Here is a 12,121-nt window from a genome sequence, read left to right as displayed (position 1 = left end):
CTCAGAAATGGGTCCTGCAGTTGTCTCTTCACAGAGCAGTGACAGAAAAACTAAGGTGGAGTCTAGAACAGGTGACATGGAGTCCCTACAGCCATACCTGCCTGCTCCTATAGCCATAGTGACTCCATTCTTGCTACTGCAGCAAGGAGGGAACTGTTACAAGTAATCAGGTAGTTTTACCACAACAATTGCTATTTTGTGTTGCCAAGTATGCTATGCTAGGTAACTATTCATGGGTACAGAGGTGGGGCTTTTCCATGGGAGAAGCATTTTTTACACAATATGACTCTCAGGGTAAAATGGAGTCTGTTTGGTAATTGCCCATATAGCCTGGCCCATAACATTACTGACCTGTATGGCAGAAGGCCAAGTGGGTATGGTCATTTTCTCTGCTTCGAGTTTCAGAACAGAGGCAAAAACCAAGATGTCTGTTGATGGGGCTCATACTAGGAGACTTTAAGCAGAATCTGCTTCCAAGTTCATTTCAGATTCTTTGAAGAATTGAGCTGCTTGTGATTGTAGGACAGATAGCCCTGTTCATTTGCTGTCTATCAGTTGGGGGTCACCATTGCATACTATAGGCCTCTATATATCAAAGCCAGCAACAGCATATTGAATCTTTCTCATACTTGGAATTTTTCTGAATTCTCCTGCCATATCTCTCCTGTTTCCTAGAAAAGAAAGTTCTCTACTTTTAAGAGTTCATGTGATTATCCAGGCATAGTGGTACAAGCCTATAATCCCAGCAACTAGGGAGGCTGAGGCAGGAGGATTCCGAGTTTAAAGCCAGCTTTAGCAGATTACGGAGGCACTTAGCAACTCTGAGAGACACTGTCTCTAAATAAAATATAAAAAAGGTCTGGAGATGTAACTCAGTGGTTAAGCGCCCCTAGGTTCAATCCCAGGTCCTCCCCCAAAAAATGAGTTCATGTGATTAGACTAGCCCCACTTACACAAATCAGGCTAATTTCCCTATTTTAACCATGGTAAGCAAAATCTAAAGATGTCTTAAAAGATTCCTGTCCTCTGGTTATTCAATCAAACACTAACCTAAGTTCTACTGTGAAGGAACTCTACAGATGGAATTAAGGATCTTAATCAGCTAACCTTAAAATAGGGAGATTATCCTAGATTATTCAAGTGGGCCCAGAGTAATCACAGGAGTTCTCAGAAGAAGAACAGGAAGGGAGAAGAGTAAGTCAGAGAGATGTGGTGAAAGTGGAAATCAGAGAGATTCCAGATTAGGACTCAACCTGCTATTGCTGGCTTTGAAGATGGAAGGAAAGGAACCATGAACCAAAGAATGCAAGCAACCACTAGAAGCTGAGATTCTTGGCTGATAGCAAGCAGGAGAGGTGGAATCTCAGCCCTACAATTCCACAGAACTAAATTTTCACAATAGCCCAAATTACCTTGGAAGCGGATTAATCTCCAGAGCCTCCACAAAGGAATGCAGCCCTGTTAACACTCTGATTTCAACCTGTGAGACTCTAAGCAGAAGAGCCACTAAGCCCATGCTGTACCTAAGAATGCTGACCTAAAGAATTCTGAGATAATAAGTTTGTGTGGTTTTAAGACACTACATCTATGGCAATTTGTCAGAGTACAATAGAAATGGATAGTATAAGCTGAAATACATTTGGAAAGTCCCTTTTGCCACATAACATTACATGTTCAAAGGTTCCAGAGCTCAGGACATGAATTTCTTTGCTGGGAACCATTCTGCCTACCACAATATAAGAAAGTATATTTCTGAACATGGAATATTATCAGGGAAAAATATGGGCAGTTCATAATGACAAAGGGGTCAATTTTTCAAGAGGGTCTAACAATCATATATATTTAAGTATCTAATAACAAAATGTCAAAATGCAGGTAGAAAACATAAGCAAACAAAAAGGAGAAGTAGAAAAATTTGCAGTTATAAATGAAAATCCATACTTTTCTATCAGTATTAATAGAACATACTGATAAAAATTTCTAAAGCTATACAGGATTGTAACAACACTCAATCAAGTTGACCTAATTTGATAAAAAAGAGTTCCTCCCAACAACCACAAAATACAAATTCCTTTCAAGTCCACATGAAACATTCAGTAAAACAGATTGAATTTTTGGCCATAAAACATAGATCACCAAATTTAGAAGCACTGAAATCACATTTTAAAAGTGTCTAAACACAGTGAAATTAAATTAGAAATTAACAACAGACAGATATCTGGAAAATTCTCAAAATACTTTAAAATTAACTACCACACTTCTAAATAATCTGTAAGCAAAAGAAAAATTAGAAAGCATTTTGGACTAAATGAAAGTGAAAACACAATATACCAAATTTGTGAAAATAATACAAAACGTTTGCATTAGAAAAGAAGTTCTTTAAAGTAATATGCTGTTATAGAAATCTGTATGGCGGTTTTTCAAAAAATTAAAAATAGACCTAACTTGTGATCCACTAACCCCACTCCTAAATGTATATATAAAAATAATTAACTCAGTATGTCAATTGCAATAAACTTCTCCCATATTTATTGCAGCACTACTCACAGTAGCCAAGATACAGAATCAACCTAAGTGTCCATCAAAGTATGGATGGGTAAAGATAGTATGGTACCTATACTATTCTGTCACAAAATACAAAGATAGTGTGGTACCTATACTATTCTGTCACAAAGAGTACAAATTTTTATTGTTTGCAGAAACACGCATGGAATTGGAGATCACTATATTAAGTGACATAAGGCAATCACAGAAAGATAAGTATCACATGATCTCACTCATAAGTAGAATGTAAAAAAAAATGATCTCATAGAAGTTGAGAGTGGGGTCGTGGTTACTAGAGACTCAGAAGAGAAGGAAGGGAGGAATTGGGAGAGGTTTTGATCAATAGGGACTAAGTTTACAGTTAGAAAAGAGCAAGAAGGCCAGGCTAGGTGGAGCATACCTGTAATCCCAGTAGTTTGGGACCCTGAGGCAGGAAGATCACAAGTTCAAAGCCAGCCTCAGCAACATCGAAGCACCAAGCAACTCAGTGAGACCCAGTCTCTAAATAAAATACAAAATAGGACTGGGGATGTGGTTCAGTGGTCAAATGCCCCTGAGTTCAATCCCTGATACTCCCGGCCCTGCCAAAAAAAAAAAAAAAAAAAGATCAAGAAGGTCTGATAACACACCTTTTTGGTGGTGGTGGTATTAAGGAATGATTCCAAGAATGCTTTACCATAGAGCTAGCTACATCCTTAGCTCTTCTTATATATATTTTTTGAGACAGAATATCACTAAGTCGTGAAGGCTGGTCTCAAATTTATGATTCTACTCTCAGCCTCTTGAGTCACTGGGATTACAGGCATGCACCATTGTACCCAGCATGACACACACCCCTTTTAATAAATGTACAATCTTAAGTTTTTATGTATCATTTTAAAATAAATTTAAATATAAATTAAATTTCAAAAAAGAAGTTCTCAAGTAAATGATCCAAGATTCCATCTTAGGAAAATGGGAATAGAAGAAAAATTTTAAAAATAAACACAGGGACAAAAATAATAAATATAAGCACATAAATCAATGAAATACACCAGAGACAGACAAGAAAAAGGGAAACTAAAAGCTATTTTTTTGAAAAAAAATTAAAATTGGTAAATCTATAGCCAGAGTGATCAGGAAAAAAAAAGAGTACACACAAATTATCAATATCAAGGATGAAAGCAGGTATATCATTACAAAGTCCTTTAAACATTAAAGGGATAGGAGTTAAGGGGTATTATGGACTACTTTATTCTAGGAAACTTCTAAAAAGAAAGACAGTGCCAAGGCAATTCAATTGAGAAATGTTTGTAATTCAATAAATGGTGCTGGAACAACTGGATAGATGAAAAAAATGCACCCTGATTTTTAACATCTGTTTAAGTGAGCTTTTTTGCTTCTGTGACCAAAAGATCCAATAAGAACAATTTTAGAAAAGGAAAAGTTTATTTTGGAGCTCATAGTTTCAGTCCATAGAAAGCTAGATCCATTCGTTGGCGCTCAAGGTGAGGTAAAACATTCTGGTGGAAAAGTGTAGCAGAGGAAAGAGGCTCAGGACTTCACCTCAGAAAGCAGAGAAACTAAGCTCAGCTCACAAATATATACCCAAAGGCATGCCCGCAATGGCCTAACTCCTCCAGCCACACCCTACCTACCTACAGTTACCACTCAGTTAATTCCTATCAGGAACCCAAATCACTGATTGTGTTAAGGCTCTCATAACCCAATCATTCTACCTCTAAACCTTCTTGTGTTGTCTCACACATGAAATTTTTGGGGACACCTAATATCTAAACCATAACAACCTCACAGCACAATCAAATATTTATGTGCAATAAACCACAGTCTTAAATGTAACACCCCACATTATTAAACATCTAAAACATATAGGAAAAAAAGTATTTGCAACCTATGGTTAGGCAAAGATTTCTTAGATGGGACAAAACTGAATTTCTTCAAAATTAAAAACTCTTACTCTCCTAAAGACAAAATTAACCAAACAATAAGCTAAGGCACCAACTGAGAGAAAACACTCTGAAAACGTATATCTGACAAAGTGTCTATATTCAGTTTATAAAAAAGACTTCTATAACTAAAAGTTAAGAAAACAACTTGATAAAAAATGGCCAAAACCACACTATCATAGAAAATATACAAAAGGCAAATAGGCACTTAAAAAGATGACCAGTTTTCAGTCACTAAAAAGTGCAAATGGTAACCATAGTGAGATAAAATTACACTTATTAGAAGGGTTAACATTAATATAATTGATGACTGTTGGCAAGGATATGGAGCAACTGGAATTCCAGGGCCCAGGAATCCCATACCTAGGGATTTATCCAAGAATAAGGGAAAAATGAAGACACGAAGGCTTCTATTTAAATATTCACAGCAGTTTTATTCTTAACAACCACTGAAATCAACCCAAATGTCCATGTGAGTGGTTAGCCAATCCTGGTACCTCCATTCAATGGAATAGTAACCAGAAGTAAAAAGAAACAAACTATGAATGTATACAACATGAATGAACCTCAAATGCATTATGCTGAATAAAATAATTCAGACTGAAACAACACATGGTACAACTCCATTTATTTGGCATTCTGGAAAAGGCATAATTCCTAGACATAGTAAACACATCAGTGTAGTTACCAGTGGTTGTGTTGGGGGAAAGGTTGGCATTAAGGAATTTTCTACAGTGCTGAAACCGTTCTATATCCATCTTTAGGTGGCAGTTAAACAAGTGTATAGATCTGTTAAATTCACAGGATATACACTGAAACGGATAAATTTCACTGCATGTAAATATATCCCTAAACCTGACCTATCTATTGACGTGACTACTCATACATACATACATATCCTCAGCAGCTGACATTTATTGAATGTTTATGGTGTTTATAGTGCCAAGCACTAAGCTGTTCTTTATGCATTATCTCACTTAAGCCTCACAACAACCCTATAAAGTAGGTACTTAGACTGTTCCCATTTTAAAGATGGAGGCTTAGTTGTTAAAACTTGTCTAAGAGCTCACAGAGTTATGATTCAAACTAAGATCTATCTGACTCCAGTAGCTTTTTAATTGTGTACTAGAATATACTGACTTTACACTGATAATTAAATATGCTTAGGAGACCATCTAAACAGTTTACAGTTACGTTTGCTGGGGAGAATTGCATGCTTTTGCTTGGGATATCTGATTTTTCTGAGAGGAGAATATACTATTTTTGTACTATACATAATGACATAAGGAACTTCAATTGAAAAATATAGGAAGGTAGTAAGGAGATGGACCTACGGAATTTAACTCAGAAGCAAACCTCCAAGAGAGTTGGAAGACCATCAAATTTAAAGTGGTTGCTAAATATGTCTAGTCTATCTGGGTCATAGTATTCTCATCTGTAAAATTAAGGTAACAATTTATAACTCATAATGTATTATGAATATAAAAATTATGAAAAATGCTTTCTGTAAAGTACTGAATTGGTAGGTCTTAAAATGTTAAGTATTAGGACTCCTTTACAGTCTTAAAAATTACTGAAGACCACAAAGAGATGATATGGGTTATATCTATTGCTATTCATCAGATTTTAAAATGGCTACTTTAAAATATTATTTAAAAGTAACAAGAGTGGGCACATTACATATTAACATAAATAACATACATTTATAGAAAAAAAACGATTTTCCAAAACTAACACAAACTTAGTGAGAGGAACAGTATTATTTCTACAGTTTTGCAAAATTTTAAATTTCTAGCCTCCCATAGGTATGTACCTTTACATCCATTCTGTTGCAATGCTGTTTTGGTTCAAGCATACAAAGAAAACCTAGCCTCATGGAGATAAATAATTAGAACAGAACCCAGTATTTTAATGACTCTTTCAGATAATGGTGGATATTCTTTAATGGGACACCACTATTCATGTGACAGTTTCTTAAATTTTAAATAAATGTGAAGTCTGAAATCTTGTCAATGGTCTTTTTATACTCTACCGCATGTAAATCTACTCGTCGGTCACATTTTAAATGACTCTTATCCCTGTGTGATTGTATGATTACATGAAGGTCAACTGGAAAAAACTGATTCACTGATGAAAATCTTTAGAATGGTGACACATTTCACTACACAACAGCAAAAAACAATTCACATTCATTATTATCACCACCTACTTTATCAAGTGTTTTAAGTCCTAGAAGCATATCAAGCTCATGGTGACAGATAGTTTTTTTTTTTTTTTTTTAATCTGATTTTCTCATGAATGCTCAAATTTTAACATTTGCAAAATACTGTGAGTTGCTTTCCTTGAAGTGGCAGGTTCACTTCTGATATTTTTGAGAGAATATCTACTAAATACCCTAATACACAGAACCACAGGCTGTGTTATTGTCCTTCAAATTAAAAATGGTGTTCCATAAAAAAAATTCCAGAAGGTTGCAACTCATAAAGTTTTTTCCTTGAGTCAACTGTTAGATGTCAGTCTTGAGCAGAAGGCCTTTACGCATTTTCTCCATTTCATCACCTGGAATGTTCAACTAGATATATACTCAGGGGTTAAGATTAACCAAGATTAACATTTCTTTTCTTTCTTTCTTTTTTTTTTTTTTTTGAGAGAGAGAGAGAGAGAGAATTTTTTTAATCTTTTTTTTTAAAGAGAGAGTGAGAGAGAGAGAGAATTTTTTTAATATTTATTTTTTAGTTTTCGGGGAACACAACATCTTTGTTTGTATGTGGTGATGAGGATGGAACCTGGGCCGCACGCATGCCAGGCGAGCACGCTACCGCTTGAGCCACATCCCCAGCCCCAGATTAACATTTCTTACTGCTTTTGAAACTGGCATTTTAAAGTGAAAATGTGTGGCAGTGAAGAATCCCATGACTAATGCAGCTGGTAGTACTATCCTCATTCATACCCAAGTATCTGCTGTTTGACCCACCACTGCTTATGCACTACCAGTGCCAATTGTCAACCCAGAGAAAAAAGGCAAACATCATCTTTATTATGAAAATAATTTCAACCTTGCAGACCTGATGGAAAGGGTCTCTAGGACCTCCAGGGATTTGTGGAAAAGTTTAATATCTACTATATTAAGTACATGTTATTTTATTAATACTCAAAAACAAAGACAGGTTTTTATTAGATGCTACAAAGCAAAAGGGAGGTAACACTGAAAGAAGCCAAAGAATGACTTTGTCCCTTAGACCTTGGAGAAGAAAAAGGCCTATGGTGGATGGTGGTGTAGGGGATTCACAAGCTGATAAAAACAGAGTCATCACAAATATAATAGAGCACAGGCAAACTTGTAAAATCAAAAACAATCTGTCAACCAAAGCTATGGCTACAAATAACATTAGCAGAAACAGTGGTCTTAAACACAATACTTAAAACAAATCAAGGAATTGGAAAGTTAACAAATGAAAGGATAATGACAGACATAGGATTCATATATAAACTAGATAATATAGAGGCGCATTTTTTTCTAAAGTAGTATAAATTAAAAAAATAGATGGGGGGGGGAGATAAATGCTGTAAGCATTATTCCCTGTAAAAGAATTTTCTTACCTAATAAGAGTAGTGGAATTAATGAAACTATAAGTACTGAAATGTTTTAAGTATTAGAAAAGTGACTATTTTATGTTTTTTATATAATTAAAAGGTAAACCTATGAGCTTTATGTCTATTACATGAAAAAAGAAAAATGGAAAGGAAATAAGTTTCATTTATAAGAAGACAAAATTGTATAATATACAATTTATGATTCAATTACTGGAGTTAGAAATATAAAGTGGCTGAATGTCCTTATGTTAACTTCCTACTGCTGCCATATAAATTAAAAAACTAGAGGCTTAAAAGCACAAACTTATTATCTTATAGTTCTGGAGGTCAACAGTCCAATATGGTCTCACTTGGCTAACTAACCTCAACGTTTCAGCAGAGTTGCATTCCTTCTGGAGGCTTGAGGAGAGAATGCTTCCTGGCCTCTTCCAGCTTCTAGAAGCCACCCCATTAGTTAGCACACAGCCTCTTCTGCTACCTTCAAAGTCAGCAATGAAGAGTTTGGAACTGCTCACAATGAATCACTCTGACTTCTTACTTTGTCTTCCTCTTCTATATTTAAAGACGTAGTAATTATATGGCGCCCAACCAGAGAAACCAGAATAATCTCCCTATTTTAATGTCAGCTGATTAGCTAATTTAATTTCATCTGCTACTTTAATTCCCTTTTGCCATGACACAGAACATATGTGGGTATACATGAAAGACATCATTATTCTTCCTATTAGAGCTATACCTAAAAAGGCCACTTAGTAGATTAAAAAACAAATTATAAATATGTTGTATTCAGTAGTCATACTTGGAACCAATGTCAAAGGTTAACCCAACTACCAGAAAGGTATGAGATGAGAAATCTATCATACCTGGGTGGGGATGAGATAAGCAGTTTATTATCACAGTAATTTGATAAAGTATATTCCAAGCAACCCACAACTGGAAGACTAAAAGTACTACTAAGAAAATACTAAATAACAAAAACCTAACTGCATGGTTGGAATTAAGATGATAATTTTCTTTTAATGATCATACGGAAATATTTTCATTGTGAACTTGTACATGCTGCTAAATCATGACAGATAAAGTAGACAAAGTTCCTAGGGCAACTATGGAAATGAACACTAAGAATAGATAAAAATAGCATGGCTATATTAATAATTAATTAACAGGAAAAGAAAACATACTTTCTTTATATACATACAGATTTTTTCCAGGGAGAAATAAATAATCATGGGACAGCAATAAACAATACAAATACAACAAATTTAAAACTTTAAACAGTATTTGAGTGCTTGAAATGTATTGAACATATAAAGAGGTGCAATACTCTCTTTCCTCCTGATACTCAAAGAATAGCAGTGGGGGATGATGCATCAACAAATAACTACATCTTATGGCAAACTGGAGACTTGGGAGATTCATTACCTTGAGACAGCTGGAAAGAGAGCTGAGGTCTGGGAAGCAAGCTAGTGATGGGGAATTCCAGACAAAGAGAATAGGATTTTTAAAAGTTATAGATAGGATTTGATATCTCAGTAGACTGAACACAAAGTATGTTCTGTAAACCATAGTTGGTGGGATGCTGGAGACAGAAGAAAGGCCATTGGAGAGAACAAGAAAGAGGCTGACTGGGGCAAGATGCTAGCAGAATTTGAATATCAAAGTACAAGTCCTTGTAACGGGTCAATTGGCAATAGGGAATTACTGATGAGGGTGATGAGCAAGAATGTGATGGAAGGTATACAATTGTACTCTGTAGAGACTAGAGGCAGAAACTACACAATTCAAAATAAACTGACAAAAACACAATGAAAATTACCAAACCACTTGGATTGTTCTCAGTACTGACTTGTTAAGCAGTGTAGTAGACTTGACAAGATTATTTAGCATAAACTTTGAGTATCACATTCCTCTTGAGCAAAATGCAGCAAATACTACCTCTATCAGACAGTGCTGAGGTAAGAATTAAATAGCCAATTAGAAAGCACTTATTGCTAGGCGTGGCACTGGAAAACTCAATGAATGTTAGTTTCCTTCCTTAAATAATGACTAAATTAAGGACTAAATAATGACTAAATTATTCCATAATACTATTATGGAATATTTAAAATACTACTAAAACATTAAAATGCCTGGGATGCTGCCAAAGAAAAAAAAGAAAAAGAAAAGAAAAAAAAGCTGTAAAGGGAAATCAAATGAACTGAGTTTCTAGCTAGGAAATTTATGGAAGAAAACCAAAATTTGGAAATTTAAAAGCCTTAAAAGTAGAAATACAGACATAAAACTAGAATTCATAATACTAACAGCTGGTTCTTTGAAAAAAACTTACACCATAAAATTGAGCAAATAAGACAAATTAATATAATAGGAAATTTAAAAAAGATCTTTGGGCACAATACCTTTATTTTATTTATTCATTTTTTATGTGGTGCTGAGGATCGAACCCAGGACCTCACATATGCTAGGCGAGCACTCTACCACTGAGCCACAACCCCAGCCCCTATAATAGGAAATTTTAAAAGACATAATTTATATATTCTTTCATTTGGACGAAAAAGAAATTCCAGCATCTCAAGTTTACCAAAACAATGAAACCATTCCAAAAGAAGACTGCATTATCAAATAGGAAATACCAAGCCTGATTGGCAAGAGAATGATGCTGCAATAACACAGTAACAAGAACATTTAATTTAAAAATTCACAAAGCCTAAACTATTTTGAGTTACTTTTCAAGAAACATTCAGACCAAAGTACTTTGCTTAATTCTCCACAAACTAGCAAAAGGATGTTCTTCTGGATATTTTAATACTAAACACTACTTCCTAAATTTTACTTTCCCAATTACACCTGTCGGCCTGTTTTCTGCTGCTATCATTGGATACTACACATTGGGTAACTGATGAAGAACAGAAGATTATTTGGCTCATGGATCTAGAATCTAGGAAGTCTGAAGAGCATGGAGCCAGGATCAGATTGGCATCTGGTGAGAACATTCTTGCTACAGCTTAACATGGTGGAAGGCATCACAGGATAAGATAGAGCAAGCTGATAGCTTGAGTCTTTCTTCATCTTCTTACAAAACCATTAATGCCATTATATCCTGATATCATCTAATCCTAATTACTTCTTAAAGGCCCCACATCCAAATACATTCACTTATGAATGTGACAATTAGGTTTTCAACACATGAACTTCTGAAGGACACATTCAAATCATACTATTCTGCCCCCTGACTTTCACAGTCCATGCACTTTTCACAATGCAAAATGCATTCAATCTATTCCAATAGTCTCAAATAACTTATTCCAGTTTTAACTCAAAAGTCCATTGTCTCATCTAAATTAGACATGGGTGAGATTCAAGCCAAGATTCACCTTCCAGTTGTGAAATTATGAAATCAAAACAAATTACCTACTCCCAAAAAGCAATGGCAAGACAAGGGTAGGACATAAAAAATCCTTGTAAAAATTAACACAGGAGCCAATGGTGTGGCGCACACCTGTAACCCCAGCAATTTGGGAAGCTGAGGCCATAGGATTGCAAGTTCAAGATCAGCCTAAGCAATTTAGTAAGACTGTAGGGAGCAGCTATGTTCTCTCCAAGTTACTGTGCGAGGTATAGAACAGCAGATTTTAGAATGTGCCTAAACCTTTATTACTCTATTTTGTAGAGCAGTAGCTTGTCTTGAGCTACTCCACTTTGTGTTTAAGGGCTGAGGTGAAATGACTCTACACCTGTTTGTACAAGTAAACAACCACCATCCGCCTGGCACAACCATAAGGCATAAACTGATAAATAAATTAATTGTGCTAACAAGAAAGACCACCCATGGCTGGGTGCAATGGTGCATACCTGTAAGCCCAGCAGCTCAGAAGCTGAGGCAGGAGGATAGCAAGTTCAAACCAGCTTCAGCAACTTAGCAAGGCCCTAAGACACTTAGTGAGACTATGTCTCAAAAAAAAAAAAAAAAAAAGTAAAAGGGCTGAGTATATTGCTCAGTGGTTAAGTACCTCTGGGTTCAATCCCTAATACAAAAACAA

The 12,121-nt window shown here is 35.4% G+C and overlaps 1 protein-coding gene across 2 annotated transcripts in view; it reads right to left on the bottom strand.

Moving 5' to 3' along the window:
- Tmem185a (transmembrane protein 185A) overlaps window positions 1-12,121 on the bottom strand; it is a 39,910-nt gene that overhangs the window by 17,625 nt on the left and 10,164 nt on the right. The window contains exon 1 of one of the 2 annotated variants that reach the window (XM_046465069.2): window positions 2,945-3,100. The exons of the other annotated variant lie outside the window; for it this stretch is intronic. The gene's annotated coding sequence lies outside the window, so the exon portion shown is untranslated. Of the gene's footprint in view, window positions 1-2,944; window positions 3,101-12,121 lie in introns of those variants that run through there. 2 annotated transcript variants of the gene reach the window in all.

Source organism: Marmota monax, unplaced genomic scaffold, assembly GCF_021218885.2.
Source record: "Marmota monax isolate L192 unplaced genomic scaffold, Marmota_monax_Labrador192_F-V1.1 WCK01_AAM20220418_F8-fsc00836, whole genome shotgun sequence".
In the NCBI taxonomy this organism is placed as follows: Eukaryota; Metazoa; Chordata; class Mammalia; order Rodentia; family Sciuridae; genus Marmota; species Marmota monax.
Note: the sequence above shows the minus strand (reverse complement) of the source record. Positions and strands in the feature narration are given on the sequence as shown.